This window comes from Podarcis tiliguerta (genome assembly GCF_965153285.1).
Source record: "Podarcis tiliguerta genome assembly, chromosome: 10".
NCBI lineage: Eukaryota > Metazoa > Chordata > Lepidosauria > Squamata > Lacertidae > Podarcis > Podarcis tiliguerta.
Genome location: NC_139543.1, coordinates 14,792,723 through 14,811,060, shown reverse-complemented (window position 1 = coordinate 14,811,060; position 18,338 = coordinate 14,792,723). Strand labels below are relative to the sequence as shown.

General features: G+C 45.3%; 1 long non-coding RNA gene across 1 annotated transcript; it reads right to left on the bottom strand.

Annotated features, from left to right (window-relative positions):
• Positions 1-14,562: 14,562 nt before the first annotated feature.
• Positions 14,563-17,691, bottom strand: LOC310658311. Its single transcript, XR_014502217.1, has 3 exons — positions 17,559-17,691; positions 16,511-16,689; positions 14,563-15,814 (listed from the first exon to the last, which is right to left on the bottom strand). It is a non-coding gene; the product is annotated as an uncharacterized lncRNA (long non-coding RNA).
• Between the last annotated feature and the right edge of the window lie 647 nt (positions 17,692-18,338).

Below are 18,338 nucleotides of genomic sequence, written 5' to 3'. Positions count from 1 at the left end.
GCGCCGCAACCCCATAGTCGCCTTTGACTGGACTTAATCATCCAGGGGTCCTTTACCTTTTACCTTTGTTACAAGAGGTATAAAGGTGAAGGTAAAGGTATCCCTGACCGTTAGGTCCAGTCGCGGACGACTCTGGGGTTGCAGCGCTCATCTCGCACTATAGGCCGAGGGAGCTGGCGTTTGTCCACAGACAGCTTCCGGGTCATGTGGCCAGCATGACTAAGCCACTTCTGGTGAACCAGAGCAGTGCATGGAAACACCGTTTACCTTCCCGCCGGAGCAGTACCTATTTATCTACTTGCACTTTGACGTGCTTTCGAACTGCTAGGTTGGCAGGAGCAGGGACTGAGCAACGGGAGCTCACCCCGTCACGGGGATTCAAACCGCCGACCTTTTGATCAGCCAGCCCTAGGCTCTGTGGTTTAGACCACAGCGCCATCCACGTCCCATTTACAAGAGGTATAGCTGAGGTTTATATAGTTACCTGGTATAATGGGACCAATTCCTCATTCATTGATTGAAAAGATACTAAATATTAGGAGTATGTAAATTGCCCTCAGAATTTTATTCCTTTTTTAAAAAACCAAGTGCATTTCTTTATTTGTTTTTTTCAGTTAAAGTGCAAGCAGAAACAGGGGAACTTCAAGAGTTCTTTGCAGTGCGACAGACTAAGGTGGCGAAAAATAAAATGAGTCCCAGTACATGAAGCTGATGCTTACCTCAGCGCTGGATTTAGGTGGTTGTGTAGGTGGTTCCTTTGTAGAGGGTGCCAAGCTAAGGGGACACAAAATAGAGAAGATTCGTAATTTAGAAGATCCATTTGGAGGTGCCAAAGTTTGGCCTCGCATAGGGTGCCATATTATGAAATATTACCAAAGTCTGCCCCCACCTACCTAACATTACAATCCTATGCATACCTACTCAGAAATGAGGCCTACTGAATTTAGAGAAATATACTATTGGGTTAGCATGCAGGATTATTGTGTATTATTTTCGACAATAGATAATATTTGAGAAATTGTCCGGATGCTTAAACTGTACGCCGCTATTTATTCTCTGGAGAAAATAAACCAAAAAGGTGCTATTGTCAAAATGTCTACATTTGCAATTTGTTTGCTTATTATCAGTTTGTAGATGTTTTCTTTTGTCATCTGACAGCAAATGGAAAATCCAGTACGCCCTAAAATATTGATTGATGGGTGTACCTCAACAGCCATTAGACAGCTGTTACGCTGCCGTAAGACTCTGATTTCATGGAGCAATTTTCTAATCAAAAGTGGTTGGTTAACAATAAGGTCAAAGAAGCAATTAGTGAAGAAAAATACATAACACGGAAGCCATTTACTACGATGCATGCTGACATCGACGTGAATTGTAGTATTGGAGCCATTAAGGTGACCTGGAGTACTCTATCACGCTTTGGCTGACCCTGGCAGACTTTGACCAGCTATTTGTTGTCATATCTCCTTGATTGAGCTACATGACAAATACACACAAACCCCGATTCTCAAATGACACCTTTTGTGCGAAGGCGCAGCGTTTGACCTTTAAGTGGTAAAGGTCACTGGGTCATGTGATGGAACATCTGCTACCTCCGTTGTCTCGAGGCAGCAATTTTGTTAACTAATATAGCATAACCTTTCATTTCTAAGCGATGACATTCATCCCTCGCTAAACTATGTCAGGTTTCCAGCACAGAAATAAGATTTTTTTTAAGGTCCACCCGCTCCCCTCTTTTCATTTATTATGTGCACCGTCAGGCAATATGCTTTGCCTCAATCACTCAGTGACTTCGGGAGATAGTAAATGCCAAATTACTTCTCTGTTCTGCATGCAGGGTGATTAGAAGCAAAGAAGAAAAGGCTCCTTTTAAATAGAGACGTAGAAGAGATTTCCCCCTGCCCCCTGGATGCATCCCGAAGAGCTGAGGGTCCCATTTCTCTTTGGCATTTCGAAAAGCAGAGATCTTTAATTCCCCCCTCCCCAACCAGATGGCAGCATTCTAGCATCACAGCAGCTTTTAAAAGCATGAGCATGTCATTCAAGACAGTCAGCAGTGTTTTGGCAGCTGAGACTGTGTTTCGTATCTGGAATATTTAGGGAATTTAACACACCTGTGCTGATGCTGTTATGTTGCTCACACTGTTTATCAGTCTTTGAACAGACTCTGAGTAAAAGTCCCGGGGACATACAGATCAGACTAGAGGGGTGGGGGAGATGTAACTTAAAAAAATAATAATCTTTTGAGTGTGGTGCTGATAATGCCAAGGTTGCAAGTTGCAGGTTTGATCGCCATAAGGGACGGCTGCATATTATTTCCATCGTTTGCCAAATGCAATCTTTGTCACCTAGTGGGAATATGGTTGACCAAGTGATAGGGCTTTATCTTCACAATCAGGCATAGGCAAACTCGGCCCTCCAGATATTTTGGGATTACAATTCCCATGATCCCTAGTTAACAGGACCAGTGGCCAGGGATGATGGGAACTGTAGTCCTAAAACATCTGTTTAATAGATTATTGTATTTTAATATTCTGTTGGAAGCTGCCCAACAAGATGGGCGGGGTATAAATAAATTATCATCATCATCATCATCATCATCATTATCTGTGTTGTTTAATTAGGAGCAGGAACATGACCCTTGGGAAAGGTAGTTTCCTATGACAAACAAGTCAGATGACCCATTATTATTATTTTTAAAAAAACAGAGAGCCATCATGGGCTGACTAGTAAAAGCAGTCATTATTGCAGGGCTGTTGTGTATACTTGTCCTTAAACTCACATGGTGCCTGCTTGGAAAATGCTGGAAGTCTGAGTCCTTCTGGTTTCGCATATGCCCCCCACACTTACTCCTTTCAATCAGCTTTGTGCTTTGTTTCTGGGATTTTTGGTACAAGTTGAGCAGAACTCGAGCTGACAGATATTCTCCTCCCCCATTTACCATCGCTCCCTAACCCCTGCACCTATCCTTCTGATATTTTTCTGGAGTACTCTCTGACATATGCTATTTTCATATATATTGGTTTTCACCCCACAAACACAGGAGCTGTTTTAACCACTCACAACTATAAAGGCTGCCCTTATAAGAAAACAGCTGTATTTGTCACTCTGAAATTTGACAGTCGTCATCTCCTTAGAAGAAGCTATCATGCCTGAAAATTTCATCTAATCCTTAGAAAAAACAGAGAGACAGTTTCAAATTTTAAAAAAACCATTTCCCCCCCCAGGTGATATGCATAAAACCCTCCAAACACATTTGTCTGAAATTCAGCAGACATTATCCATTTAGACTGGGTTGCTTTGCCTGCAAATTTTATCTGCTTCTGTCGAAGAGAAATAAAGTTACAACAATTTTTGTTTTTCTCATAATAATGACTAGAGAAATGAAAAACCACCAGATTTCCTGAATCAGGATTTGGAGCCATATTGGTCCTAACAGATTTCGTCTCTTATGTAAAATGCCAAATTGGGGTCAAAACAAACCCTCATATCTGCGCACATCACTACTATGTGCATTTTTGAAGTTTCACAAATACGTTAGGTAAAGTAAAGGGACCCCTGGCCATTAGGTCCAGTTGTGGCCGACTCTGGGTTGCGGTGCTCATCTTGCTTTATTGGCCAAGGGAGCCGGCATACAGCTTCCGGGTCATGTGGCCAGCATGACTAAGCCGCTTCTGGAGAACCAGAGCAGTGCATGGAAATGCCTTTTACCTTCCCGCCGGAGCAGTACCTATTTATCTACTTGCACTTTGATGTGCTTTCAAACTGCTAGGTTGGCAGGAGCAGGGACTGAGCAACGGGAGCTCACCCCGTCGCGGGGATTTGAACCGCCAACCTTCTGACTGGCAAGTCCTAGGCTCTGTGGTTTAACCCACAGCACCACGTTAACAGGGCACAAAATCATCCCAAAACGGTATGCATTTTTGGGTGTTTGGAGTCTGACCAGGAACTGCTCTTTCACTTTCACATTACACTCAAATTCAATGAAGTATTCCTGGCAGAATTTGACATACTGGATGATGTAGAATATGCTACTTGGTCAGTCCCCCCCCCCCCCTTCAGTTTGTGTTGCTTTGTTGAGCAGACCATAATGCAGGCATTGCCTGGGACCCAGGTGCATGTATTGACTAAAACGGCTCTCTAAAGTAATAACTAACCAAGTGCTCTACTGGGAACGTTGTTCTTTCCTTTTCCATTTCTGCTGTAAGGGGAAAACAAATTAAATTAGTATTATTTATTTACCCGTAGCCGTGAAAAGTGCACATCCAAACTCATAATGGCATGAAAATAATTTAGCACGTGCTTTTAACATTAACTAATACTATATATTCTTATTGTTTATGTGGATATATGAATTGTGGACCTCTTCGGTTTCCCAGCAGTGGAAAACACACACACATTCAATTAATTCTCTGCATTTGAAACTGTCGACTTTTACTTGAGATATAAATATTGCTTTTCAGTGTTGAAGGAAACAAGGGTCTCTCGCCCTCTTTCTCAACAAGTTCTTGAGGAATGAAGAGGAAAGGTGTGTGTGTGGGGTGTGTGTGTGTGTGTCTTCTTTTCAGCCTGAGGGTCCCTGGAAAAGACCCTGATGTTGGGAAAGATGGAGGCCACAAGGAGAAGGGACGACAGAGGACGAGATGGTTGGCCTGGCATGCTCTGGTCCATGGGGTCACGAAGAGTCGGACATGACTAAACGACTAAACAAAAACAAACAAAGATCCCCAATTCTATACCATGCAGGAATCCATCCATCCATAAAGCAGGCTCCCTCCTTCAAAAAAATTTGCCATCAAACTCATGAAAGCCACGATGGGGTAAAAGGGATGCTGGAGGGTGTGGAATTTTCCAATGCACTCTTGCTCTCCCTCAAATGATTTCCATCACACAAACAAACAGAAGGCTTGAAAAGGGCTGTCAATAGCTTTAAAAGAGGACTGGAGAAACTCACGGAGGATAAAGCTGTTATTGCATACTTGTCATGATGCCTGTATATCACTGCCGGTATCAGCAGCTGTAAGACTCCAAAAACCAGCTGCTGAGGGACAACAGCGGGTGTTTTGCACTTGTGCCCCGCTTGGCGGCTTCTCATTGGTATCCAGCTGGCCACTGTGAGAACAGAAAGCTGGAGCAGATAGACTTTTGGTTTCAACCAGCAGGGATCTTCTTATCTTTTTATGTTCTTAGCTGTGAAAACTCTGGGATCAGATGATACTTTGTTTCCGACACAGCTGCGTCCATGAGGCTGTTCTGCACATTTCAAATTCAGATATTCAAATTGGCATCAAGAGATGCCATTGGACACGTGATCTGCTTCCTGCCGTTCTAGCTTTGACCTAGAAAGGCCATCACAGCTTGGGACTCCCATGTTGAAGGCGATAACTCCACTCCCTATATCACCCAACACAACACAATGATCAAACCCTCTTTCCACTAGCCTCAACCATAGTTAATGCTACCAAGATTCCCATCTTAACCAGGATGTCTATTGGGGTTTGTAGTTAAAGCCATGGTTTTCCCAGTAGTGATGTATGGAAGTGAGAGCTGGACCATAAAGAAGGTTGATCGCCGAAGAATTGATGCTTTTGAATTAAGGTGCTGGAGGAGACTCTTGAGAGTCCCATGCACTGCAAGAAGATCAAATCTATCCATTATTAAGGAAATCAGCCCTGAGTGCTCACTGGAAGGACAGATCGTGAAGCTGAGGCTCCAATACTTTGGCCACCTCATGAAAAGAGAAGACTCACTGGAAAAGACCCTGATGTTGGGAAAGATGGAGGGCACAAGGAGAAGGGGACGACAGAGGACGAGATGGTTGGACAATGTTCTCGAAGCTACTAGCATGAGTCTGACCAAACTGCGGGAGGCAGTGGAAGACAGGAGTGCCTGGCGTGCTCTGGTCCATGGGGTCACGAAGAGTCGGACACGACTAAACGACTAAATAACAACAACAACAAGCTGCTTTGAAGACCTTGTGGAAGGGAAGCAGGGTTAGAAACTGGCAGGGTTGCACACATACCTCGTTGCTGGAGCATAAAGCCCACTAGGGCTTTACGTAGAGTAGATGCAGAAGAGGCTCATTTGAACTACAAACCTTGGATCATCCTGTAGCTTAACTAAACAAAAGCCTTTGTACAGGATACTGATGATGGGAGGCTTTCCTCTTCCCGTACTTCCTCTTCATGTTTTCATCCGAGCTCAAGAATTTATTGTAGCCATTAGTCTTCCGAATGAAAAATTCTCTCTCCAGTTTTGATTTTATGATAAATCTGGGGAAGTATATTGCTAACATATGAAAGGATGTATTAAAAGTTGTTTGTATCAAGAAAGAAAATAGCTACAGGCCTTACAATGGAAAGGTGATGATATATTTGTTGTCACCGAGGGAATTGTTGGATCATAGGCACTGCAGATAAAAATCTCATCTGGATCAGAAATGCTATTTCCTCCTTGCAATACTGAGTTTTACCCAGAATGCTGGATACTTTCCAAAAAACCTAAACCTGACAGAGAAAAAAACAAACACCAGACCAAAAGTAAGTGTGTTGAAATTTTGCAAGTTTTTTTTTAAAAAAAGAATTCCTTGTACTCATTTATTTATTCTAGAATACGTTTCTAGTTACACAAAAAATTAATATATTTCAGGGATCCATTTTAAATGTGATAGGACTATAGCAGGCATGTACAAAGTCCGATTTGGGGGCTCAATCTGGCCCACTCGTTGGTTTAATCTGGCCCCTGTGGAAGTTTATTTCAATCCTAAAAAATCCTAACTCCTAAAAGAAAGCTCAACAAATTTGGGGTAAGATCCTGAAAAAAAAAACTCAACAACATTGGTTGGCCCCCATGCATGTTCACTTCATCATATCTGGCCCTCTTTGAAAAAAGTTTGGGCTCCCCTGCACTATGGGAAAGAAGAAGAAGAAGAAGAAGAAGAAGAAGAAGAAGAAGAGGAGGAGTTTGGATTTGATATCCCGCCTTTCACTCCCTTTAAGGAGTCTCAAAGCGGCTAACATTCTCCTTTCCCTTCCTCCCCCACAACAAACACTCTGTGAGGTGAGTGGGGCTGAGAGACTTCAAAGAAGTGTGACTGGCCCAAGGTCACCCAGCAGCTTACAAGACTACCACTCTTAACCACAAGACTACAGATTACAAGACTACCACTCTTAACCACTACACCACACTGGCTCTCGTATTCTGTATTCTGATCCATCAACTTATTTATATATTAAAATATTGGCATGCCACTTTTCTGGCTGTTTGGAGGCGTTTACAATAAATACTTTTTTGAAAATACAGATAAAACAAACATTGAGAACATCCAACATCATTTTAAGTAGCCACAGAACCCAAAGCCAGTTGTATCATTTTGAGCAAGAGGCATCTGACCTCCTGCAAGTTCCAGAGTTTTGAAGCTGCCACCGTAAGGACCCCTACTCTGAGCTGTGACTGTCGCTACTGCCCACAAAAATGAAACTGACAGAAACGCCTGCAGACTAGATTTCAGGAAGCGAGTGGGCTCATACATGGAGTGATGTTTCTTGAGGCACGGAGCATTTGGAGCAACAAAACACCAAAACAAATGCTCTTGGTACAAACCTCCAAAACTGGACAAGAGTTAAGGGGGGGGGGGACTCCCATTGGTGCTATGTGCACATGTGGTTGTCAGAATCATGGCAAGGGAGGGCATAGTCTTGTCTTTTCATTCAATCCATTCCCTATTTGTAACTCACTCTACGTGGGGCTGCCTTTGAGACTGACCCAGAAACTCCAGCGAGTGCAGAATGCCACGGCGAGACTCCTTATGGGGCCCTTGCCACAGGATCACATTCACCCGGTGCTATACCAGCTGCACTGGCTCCTGTGGAGTACAAGATCAGCTTTAAAGCCCTATACGGCCTAGGACCCTCATACCTACGGGACCACCTCTCCTGGTATGTCCCACAGAGGACCTTACGGTCTTCAAACGAAAACATCTTGGAGGTCCCGGGCCACAGGGAGGTTAGGCTGGCCTAAAACAGAGCCAGGGCTTTTTCGGCTGTGGCCCCAATCTGGTGGAACGCTCTGTCACAAGAGACTAGGGCCCTGTGGGACTTGACATCTTTCAGCCCCCCACAAATGTCCCCAAAGTGCAGAGATGAAGCACAGGGTTGAGTGTGGTGGAGCTATAATGGCCAATTCCTCCTCCTCTTGCCACAAAGAGGAATGAGGGTCGAATCAGCTGGTGGTACTGCCAGGAGGAGGTGAAGGAGAAGCCACTGGCCATTGAAGCCACATGGCTGCCACATTTGGCTCCGCGCCTGGCTCCTCCCAGTATCCCCCAATTGCCCTCACAAGCTGGCGTCTCAGCAAGCAAATAACACTAATACAGTGGTACCATGGTTCTCAAACTTAATCCGTTCCGGAATTCTGTTCCAAAACCAAGGTGTGCTTTCCCATAGAAAGTAATGCAAAACAGATTAATCCGTTCCAGACTTTTAAAAACAACCCCTAAAACAGCAATTTAACATGAATTTTACTATCTAGAATCATAGAATCATAGAGTTGGAAGAGACCACAAGGGCCATCGAGTCCAACCCCCTGCCAAGCAGGAAACACCATCAGAGCACTCCTGACATATGGTTGTCAAGCCTCTGCTTAAAGACCTCTAAAGAAGGAGACTCCACCACACTCCTTGGCATCAAATTCCACTGTCGAACAGCTCTTACTGCCAGGAAGTTCTTCCTAATGTTTAGGTGGAATCTTCTTTCTTGTAGTTTGGATCCATTGCTCTGTGTCCGCTTCTCTGGAGCAGCAGAAAACCACCTTTCTCCCTCCTCTATGTGACATCCTTTTATAAATTTGAACATGGCTATCATATCACCCCTTAACCTCCTCTTCTCCAGGCTAAACGTGCCCAGCTCCCTTAGCCGTTCCTCATAAGGCATCGTTTCCAGGCCTTTGACCATTTTGGTTGCCCTCCTCTGGACACGTTCCAGTTTGTCAGTGTCCATCTAACGAGACCATTGATTCATAAAATGAAAGCAATAATCAATGTACTGTACTATAAAATAAATAAGACAGTACTGTAGATTATAAAAAATAAAATTATTTTTTCTTCTTACCTGCACTGATGATAGTCATTGTTTGGATGGGGGGCTTTGATCCATTTCCGCAGTCACACAATCAATCAATCAATCAATCAATCAATCAATAGTTGAACTGGGTTCCACGTAGTCACGAAAACAAATTAACCGACAAAGCCTCAAAAACAAAAATGCAAAATAAATAGCAAAAACCAAAGCGCCAAATTTAATGTGTTCCAGAAGTCTATTGACTTCCAAAATGTACAAAAACCAAGGCTCAACTTCTGATTGGTGCAGGCGCCCTGGTAACAACAGCCGACAGCCATATCAGATGTTCAGCTTCCGAAAAACATAACACTTGCTTCCGGGTTTTCAGCGTTTGGGAACCAAGGCGTTTGAGAACCAAGGTTACCACTGTATTGTAAAGTGGAATCAGTTCAGCTGCTAGACATTGAGCGATCGACTGCAGAGAAATTGAGTGATACACATGCACCTGTGAACGAGACCTAAATGTGTCCTACCTTAGGAGCTGAAGCTATGAAAAGCCATGAATGAGGACGTAAAACAAATCATTTTAGGCACCTTTCGCTGCGGGTGTCATTGTCAGTTCAGCCTTGAAAGGAATCCCAAATAGTCATTAGCCTACTTTAATGAAAACTGCCGGTGAAGGCTGCCACTTGTGTATTAAATCATTATTTTTTCATAATTTGATACTAATCCAGTGTTCTGTTTTTTGAAAAAGAAGAAGAAAGAAGCAGCTATCATTACTCGGTGATTATATTTTATGCGTTCACAAATGTGCAGAATGACAAAGTATGTTTTCATGCCAGATTCACTTGTTATGCCCTTGTGCTTTTGTAGCAGTAAAATGGCTTATAGTATCCTTTTCAGAAGGAATTAGAGCAATTGCATTTTTAAAAATAGCATTTCTGCCTAAGCAGCAACCGATAGTACTGCAGCCACGGCTTTCTACACAAAGGCTGGAGAAATATAATAATCTTAAATGGAAGAAGCAATAATACGATAGTGAGACATTCTGAGTAGCTGGGCTTAAGCTGCTGATTACTGAGGATGCTAATTTTGTGGCAGTGCCAGAATTTTATGTTAATGCTATTGAACAAAAGGCTAAAGCATTTTTTAATTTAAAATTACTGAACTATAAAATTGAAGTATTAGATTAGGTGGACAAAGGGAAATACGATGTCAAAAGTGCATTTCTGTCACCTTCGCTTGAGTTGAACTTTTGAAAGGCGGCGCCTCATTGTTTTCAGTCAGAATTCTGCCCTTGCTGTTTTGAATGGTGCCCATCAAAGATGATTCATATTCAGCTATCTGATCCAAAGCATCACCTGAATATGGGTAACCTTGTGTGACTCCACCCACATTTTATGGTGGGTAGCTTTGCGGCCCGTGGCGATCTGGCAGGGGGTACGATATTGGCTGTCCTGCTGGCACCTGGTCGTGCCAGGCAGTGGCGGAGGAAGCCGATTGGGCGTCTGGGGTGGCGAGTGTGCCCCACACCCAGGGCCAGCCTCCCATGGGGCCAGGCAGGGCAGGACGCTCCGTGGGGCCTCCTAGGAGTCTGCCTGCTTCCTCCCACTCAGCCACCCTACAGCTGAGGGAGAGGCGGTGGGCGTCAGGGGCTGCGAGTGTGCCCCACACCCAGGGCCAGCCTCCCATGGGGCCAGGCAGGGCAGGACGCTCCGTGGGGCAGCACAGAGCCTGGGGGCGGCCAAGCCACCGCGTCACTCCCAGGAGAGATGCATGGCTCATGCACGCTGCAGACCCAGCGGTGAATGCCGTCCGCCATTTTGTTACCTCCCTCAGTGGTGACACCCGGGGTGGTCCACCCCCACCGCCCCCTTCCTCTGCCCCTGGTGCCAGGGGCACGGGCCAAGCTGTCCTCTGGGAGTGGGCTTGGCTGACCAATCAGCACTGGCTGGGCATGCTCCTGGAGGGAATTTAAAGGGCGGGCACAGCAAGGCAGCCACCCTTGTCGGTTCTCCTGCCCTCCCACCCTCTAATTTTGCTCTTGCTATGACCTTGCTATGGACCATGTCGGTCGCCGTTTTCGGGGCCAAGCAGGAATTTTCCCCACTTGGCAAATTGGCACATGCCATTGAGTTTTCATCTACCTCAAAGCAATCACCACAACTTTGTGAGGTTAGGCATTGGGCAAGCCTTTGGTTGGTTGGAGAGGAGGTTGTAGCTTCTGCCTGCCCCTCTTTGTTAAGGGTGTCCTGTTAAATTCAGCCGGGGAGACTGGCTTCTGTGTGATACCCAGATGGGGGCTAGGGCCATACCACTCCCACCAATGGGGATCCCTGAGGGGGGAGTACTGCTATTTGAAGTGGGTCATAGTGCTCCCCCTAATGGTGGTTTACCCTTAGATGCTCTCCCAGCAGATGAGCAGGAATGATATAGTCTGGCTTCATCCAATGTGTACGCCAAACCGCTCACACCTGTAACCAATGAAGTTGAGGGCTATTTGAACCCTAAACCAAACACCATTGTCTCTGTGTTTACTCATCGCCTAGGGAACTGCAGGTCACAGGGTCTTGGCACATAAATGCCATCTCTACATCACAGTAAGCACTTTACATATCTTGGTATAGGCGTGCTATATAAATAACAAGTATATTAACAACCTGTGGGCTGGGAAAGTGGGAATATCATCCACTGATGTGGAGAACATGGTCCCATAGCCTACCACAGCTACACCAAATGTGAAAGATGGTGGGATTATCCACACGTAGGCCTCCTTAAATTTATTCTGAATGTTCTCTGTTTCTCTTGATTTCTTACAATTCTGATACGACCATGAAACTTTCATAATCATACCCTCCAACATTTCTCAGATGAAAATAGGACATTCTGTTCTACATCAAGAAGCTTCTCCGGCGTTTATCTCTCTGCACATATTTACGTCATGTACACATCTACATCGGTCTCCTTGAGCCAACTGCAGCCTCTCCACCTCACCTATCTCGTAAGATTGTTATAAAGAAAAAAAAAATGAAAGGGATATACAATACCTTCAATGGATAAATAGAATGAAATAAAATTTTAGCTGTAAGCTGTCTTGAGTAAGGGGAAAAAATGGGGAAAATAATTAAATAAATAAAAAATAATAATAATAGAAACCATGAGAATGATCAGGAACATACCAGAGACTAAATCCTATTGAACTCAGTGGGGCTTACTTCTGAGTAAAAATGCTTAGGATTGTAGTGTAAGCCTGCACAGTCTTTACCCAGTTATCTGGGAGTAAGCTCCAGTGGGACTTACTTCAGAGTAGACATGTAAAGGCTTGCAGTGTAAGGCTCAATTTAGAATTAAGAAATAAACACACCGCACATTTCCTTAAAAAATGGTTGACTTCTGAATCATTGGAATTAAAGAATCTAAAGTGTATTGGTTACATTTTTCATCATATTTACTCAAGATTAAGTTCCACCATGTTCGATGGGGCTAACTCCCAGGTAAGGCTGTGTTAGGGCTGCCATATCCAGAATACTGCAGTTGGCAGAAATTTCTGGGTAGAAATTGGGAAAATGTCCGGGGAAATCCGGACCTATGGTAGCCTTTGTCAGCAGTGCCATTTGTCGTTTTTCCATAAAAGTAGCTCCAAAACTGCATTTATTTAGTTTTTGTGATTTTACCTAGAAAGCTGAACAACTTTTCTGTCCGGATTTTCACTGTTTGAAATACGGCAACCTTAGGCTATGTAGAAATCCAGACCATTCATTCATGCCCTATTGGGACTGGCCAGTTGGTTTCTCTCTTACTTCATTGGTTTAGCAAAATCTTTTTTCAATGGCTTTCATACCTACCAGACACTTGATAGTACTACTGCACATAAAGTTGTAACATCACATTTGAAGATACAATTTCCCCCTAGCTTTCTGTTTCAAAGCTAATGGAATGGTTTTTGTTTTTTTAAAATCATACTTCCATTCTCTTACCCCTTTCCCTTGAGATCCAAATGAACAAAGGACCTCTGAAATGAGCTGGATACATGTTGCATCCCAAGAGCTAATGTCAGATGTAGAGGTTTAGATGTACTTAAATTAGCCAGCACAAAGATAAAGGATGCAGAATGGAACTGATGGCATTTATATCAAGAACAGGGCAGCTCCTCTCTTATGTATTAGCAAAGGTAGAACACAGCCCGCTTTGATGAATTCTTGCAGTTCATTAAAACACAGTTGCATTGAATGTTAACCTGTGCAAAGCAGGTTATTGGGCCAAGAAGAAACCAGAGCCATCTTTACCATAGGGCTTAGTGGTGCGTCGTGCCAGAGTGCTGGCTTCTCAGGGGCGCCCTGGCAAGTCGGGGAACTACACAGCTTTGCCGGCGTCCTTCCCTTTCCCTACACGCTGCGCCCCACTAACCATAAGGCTGGTGGGTGTGCAGCTTCCCTCCCAAACCTCTGTGGGGATCGCTCTCCTTCTGAGGAGGCTTGGGAGGGGCGCAACTTCACTCCCAAGCCTCTGCAAGGATCGCTCTACCACATTGGGGAGAGTTGCACCCTCCCCCGATGGCTGGCAGTGCGCAGGTACGGTCACCCCAACACTATCCGTGGTAATTTGGGGGTGCTGGGCAGATATTTGCACCCCGGCGCCACATCTGCTAAAGACGGCCCTGGAAGAAACTCAGTATTATTTTGATACACCAGTGTGGTGTAGTGGTTAAGAGTGATAGACTGGTAATCTGGGGAACTGGGTTCGCATCTCCACTCCTCCACATGCAGCTGCTGGGTGACCTTGGGCTAGTCACACTTCTTTGAAGTCTCTCAGCCCCACTCACCTCACAGAGTGTTTGTTGTGGAGGAGGAAGGGAAAGGAGAATGTTAGCCGCTTTGAGACTCCTTTGGGTAGTGATAAAGTGGGATATCAAATCCAAACTACTCTTCTTCTTCTTTGGAGCGGGTAGCTTAAAGTGCTTGAGGTGGCAAAAGTTATGACATCAACATGGTAAATCAGTCTTTTTTGAGAAATGCACTATATTCTGATCCATCTCTGATAATACCCAGTTCCCAGTCACTGCAGCACTAAACATCCCTGGTGTAGCCCGGTGGTGCTGAGACTCATATATTCTTATTTATTAAATATGTATACTCAGTCAGATGGGCGGCGTAATAATAATGATAAATCATCATCATCATCATGATTACTACCATTCCTCTGAAGATCACATGGTGGTTCACAACATAAAAATACAAAATGAGAACACAAAATACGTAATAAGAACCAAAACCAAAACAAAACCTATAAGCCCCGCTCACAAACAAATTTCAAAAGGACACATGTTAGCAATTAGTAAGACACATTTCCCTCTTACGTGACAGTGCCCATAAATTTGGGTGGCTCCTTTGTTAAATGTCCTGATTCAGTAAAGGATAGTAAAGCTCACCTGTCGAGGAAGTGTCCAGGTTTCCTTAATGGAAATGTTCATGAAAGGCTTGACTGCTGGATAAATATATGGTCATGAATATCATCAAGCCTAGGGAATCCCCACCAGGGCTCACAGAGACAGTGAGAAAATGAGGAATTCACAGCATCCTGTAGTCAATCAGATGGGCAGAGCAATATTGGCTGGGCAGAAAAGAGACATGAATGAGTGTGCTGGTCCCGAGGGTTAACCGTGCGGTGAGGTCCGAGTCCAGTCCAAGTTCGAGGAGGCTGTCTGTCAAAGCTGAAGTGGGGTCCAAGGCATGGAGTCGGGTGAGGTCAGGAACTCTGGCAGAAGAGCAAGGCAGGGTGCAGGCAGGAACAGGCTACCAACAATGTTGCTCCAGCAACCTGGGACTAGGGCTGGCTGGCTTTTATCTGCCCCGAGGCATAGGGCGGCCCCAGTCCACAGGTGACTCACCTCTCCTGGCCTGGAGGCGAGCACTCCTCCTGTGGGAACTTAATTCCCTCCGCCTCTCTGCTCTGAGCCTCTGCAGCTCAGGAGAGGCTGGAGGGTTACTGGACCCAGAGGCAACCTCAGCTTCCCCTGACGGGGCTGAGAGTGGAGCACCTGCAGGCAATGGGTCCTCCATCACCTCAGGAGCCAGAGCAGACTCAGCTGGTGCCTGCGCCTGAGGATCCAGCACAGCTGAGGACCCTTCAGGCTCATGCCCCAGCCCCGGCTCAGCTGGTTCTGGAGGCGGGGACTCCTGTGCAGGCTGGGATTCCTCAGGTTCAGCCTCCGAGTCCGAATCCCAGGCCATCACAATGAGTGGTATCACAGTTATTGCACCTGCAGCCCCACCAGTCATGCCAGCCAAAATGGAAGGCAGAGTGGGCAGGCAAAACCCTGGAGCTGGCTTACCAACCAGGCCCACGGCGTGCCTCATGTTGCTGAGTGATGGCAGTGGAGGTGGTCCAGTGGATCCTGGGCTGATCCAGCTCCTCCCCACCCACAGAACACTCCATTTGGGGACTTTCCATGGACAATCACTGGTAGGCATCCTGCTGGCAGTACTTCTGCCCACCTGTACTTCCAGCGAGCAGAACAGGCAGCTCCATGCTGATGGAGTGACGTTGGAATCCCTCCATGGACAGAGGCTGGCAGAGATGGGTGGAGGGCGGCCCCTGGTGGATCAGTGGTTCAGATTGCAGTCTATGCATGCTCTCTATTCATGGACACCAAAATGCAAATAGACTGATTTCCCATCCATTACTTTGAAGCTCCATCTGGAAATGTGTCAGGTCCCACCAAGCTGTAGCTTCTTACAGGTGTCTTGAGTTGCAGTTATCTGTGATAAAGTAAGTCCAGAACTACAATTACCAATGTACAGAGCAGAGGTGGGAAACCCTCTAGATGTTGTTGGAGTCCCATCAGCTTCAGCTAGTGTTGGCAAAAGATAAGCATGATGGGAGCTGTAGTCCAACAACACCTGGTTCCCAATCCCTGCTATAGAACATTTCTGAATTAGTGAAGACCTGTACTGAGAGAGGGGGCGGGAAAATCAAGGATACGAAAGAACGTATAGAATTAGAGAAGGGCTTTAAACCTTATTCCTTTATAATGAAATATTTCACTTCAGCTGGATCAGCAGTTTACTTTCAGACAAGGGCAGGGGGGAGTTTAGATTATCTGGGTTCATGAATGTGTGAAAGACTGGAGACACTCTTTTCATCCTAGTGAAACATTTACAGTGCCCCCAGAAAACATATTCTTGTTAAATGAGATCAAGGGGAAATTGGTGTCAGGCCTTTAAACCCAGCTGAGCTTCCCCAGCTGAAATGGCAAATAGCTCCAGCTGGACTGCAAATGAACTTCGGGTCATCAGCTGACACTACAATGCCACGCCAAGCTCGACGGGCCATTTCGTAAATTACTCGGTTCCTAAGCATGAGTATAGACTAGGCTCCTCCTTCCCAGAAAGAACACCCTACATAACAAGGGAAAGCCCAGTCTGGCCCAGGAGGAAAAGCTGCAGAGAACTTACTTGCTTGCTTGTTTTGGCCCTGTGACAAAGGCCTTTGCTGCAACTGCCCTGGGACTGGAGTGCTAATTTTCAAGAAAAAGAGGTTCTGGAAGTCATCATGAACACCTCCCTTGTTGTTTTACAATGGCAATAGTGCCCACCTGAGAGGTGCTGTAACTTCCTACTGAAGGAAGTCCTACCTGGGAGTGCAGAAGAAGAAGATGAAGAAGAGTTTCGATTTGATATCCCGCTTTATCACTACCCAAAGGAGTCTCAAAGCGGCTAACATTCTCCTTTCCCTTCCTCCCCCACAACAAACACTCTGTGAGGTGAGTGAGGCTGAGAGACTTCAGAGAAGTGTGACTAGCCCAAGGTCACCCAGCAGCTGCATGTGGAGGAGCGGAGACACAAACCCGGTTCCCCAGATTACGAATCTACAGCTCTTAACCACTACTCCACACGCAAGGAAGCTCTGGCCTCTGCCACTTGGTGTTCATTGTTAAAGCAAGAGTAGCAAAAACACCGCTAAGAATCTCAAATCATATATATGACTCGCACCCTTCTTTGCAAATTAAACCAATGTCCAGACTTTAACATTCAAAAACTTTACTTGCAGAAACTTACAGTTATAGATCATGGGTAGGCAAACTAAGGCCCGGGGGCCAGATCCAGACCAATTGCCTTCTAAATCTGGCCTGTGGACGCTCCGGGAATCAGTCTGTTTTTACATGAGTAGAATGTGTGCTTTTATTTAAAATGCATCTCTGGATTATTTGTGGGGCACAGGAATTCGTTCACCCCCCCCCCAAAAAAAAATATAGTCCAACTCCCCACAAGGTCTGAGGGACAGTGGAGTGGCCCCCTGCTGAAAAAGTTTGCTGACCCCTGGTTATAGATGAATTAAAACCTAATATTTACAGTCTCATGCTTCACCAAGCATGGGTTTACCGTCTCTTCTTCTAACATCCAAACAACTGTATTTTCCTCCCTTTCCAGAGCTCAGCACTCAGCCTTCTGTATTTAAGTTAAGCCATGGCTTGCAATTCCTAGGAGAGGTTTCCAATTTTACCTTCTCCTTCAGCTTTGCTCTCTTTCTTTCAAGCACAGAAGCAGCACTCTGACACTCTATTCAACATGGCAGTGTTCACAGTGGATTCTAAAAACCGTCATCTTACTTCATGTAAAATGGAGCGTCTTCTTCACTGCATACCTTCCATGTGACCATTGTTAGCCAGTCACATGAGAGCTCTAGAATTCAGTTACCAACCAATCAAATTTAAACACATAGTAATGCATACAAACATTTAAAATTTCAGTGAATTAAATTACTATACTTAACACTGAGAGGCGCTAGAACTGAGTTCCAGTGATTTCTGGCTGAAAAAAGGCCTTGCCTGGGAGTGCTTTAATGAGGGCAAGGACGCTCTTGCCTCTGTTACTTGCAGGAGGCCTAAGGGCCAAACAAGGTAAAGGTAAAGGGCCCCTGACCATTAGGTCCAGTCGTGGCCGACTCTGGGGTTGCGGCGCTCATCTCGCTTTATTGGCTGAGGGAGCCAGCGTACAGCTTCCAGGTCATGTGGCCAGCATGACTAAGCCGCTTCTGGCAAACCAGAGCAGCGCACGGAAACGCCGTTTACCTTTCTGCCAGAGCGGTACCTATTTATCTACTTGCACGTTGACATGTTTTCGAACTGCTAGGTTGGCAGCAGCAGGGACCGAGCAACGGGAGCTCACCCCATCGCGGGGATTCGAACCGCCGACCTTCTGATTGGCAAGTCCTAGGGCCAAACAGGATGTGATGCTAATTGCCTAAATGGGAATGCATTTTTTAGAAATGTAAATTGTAGTT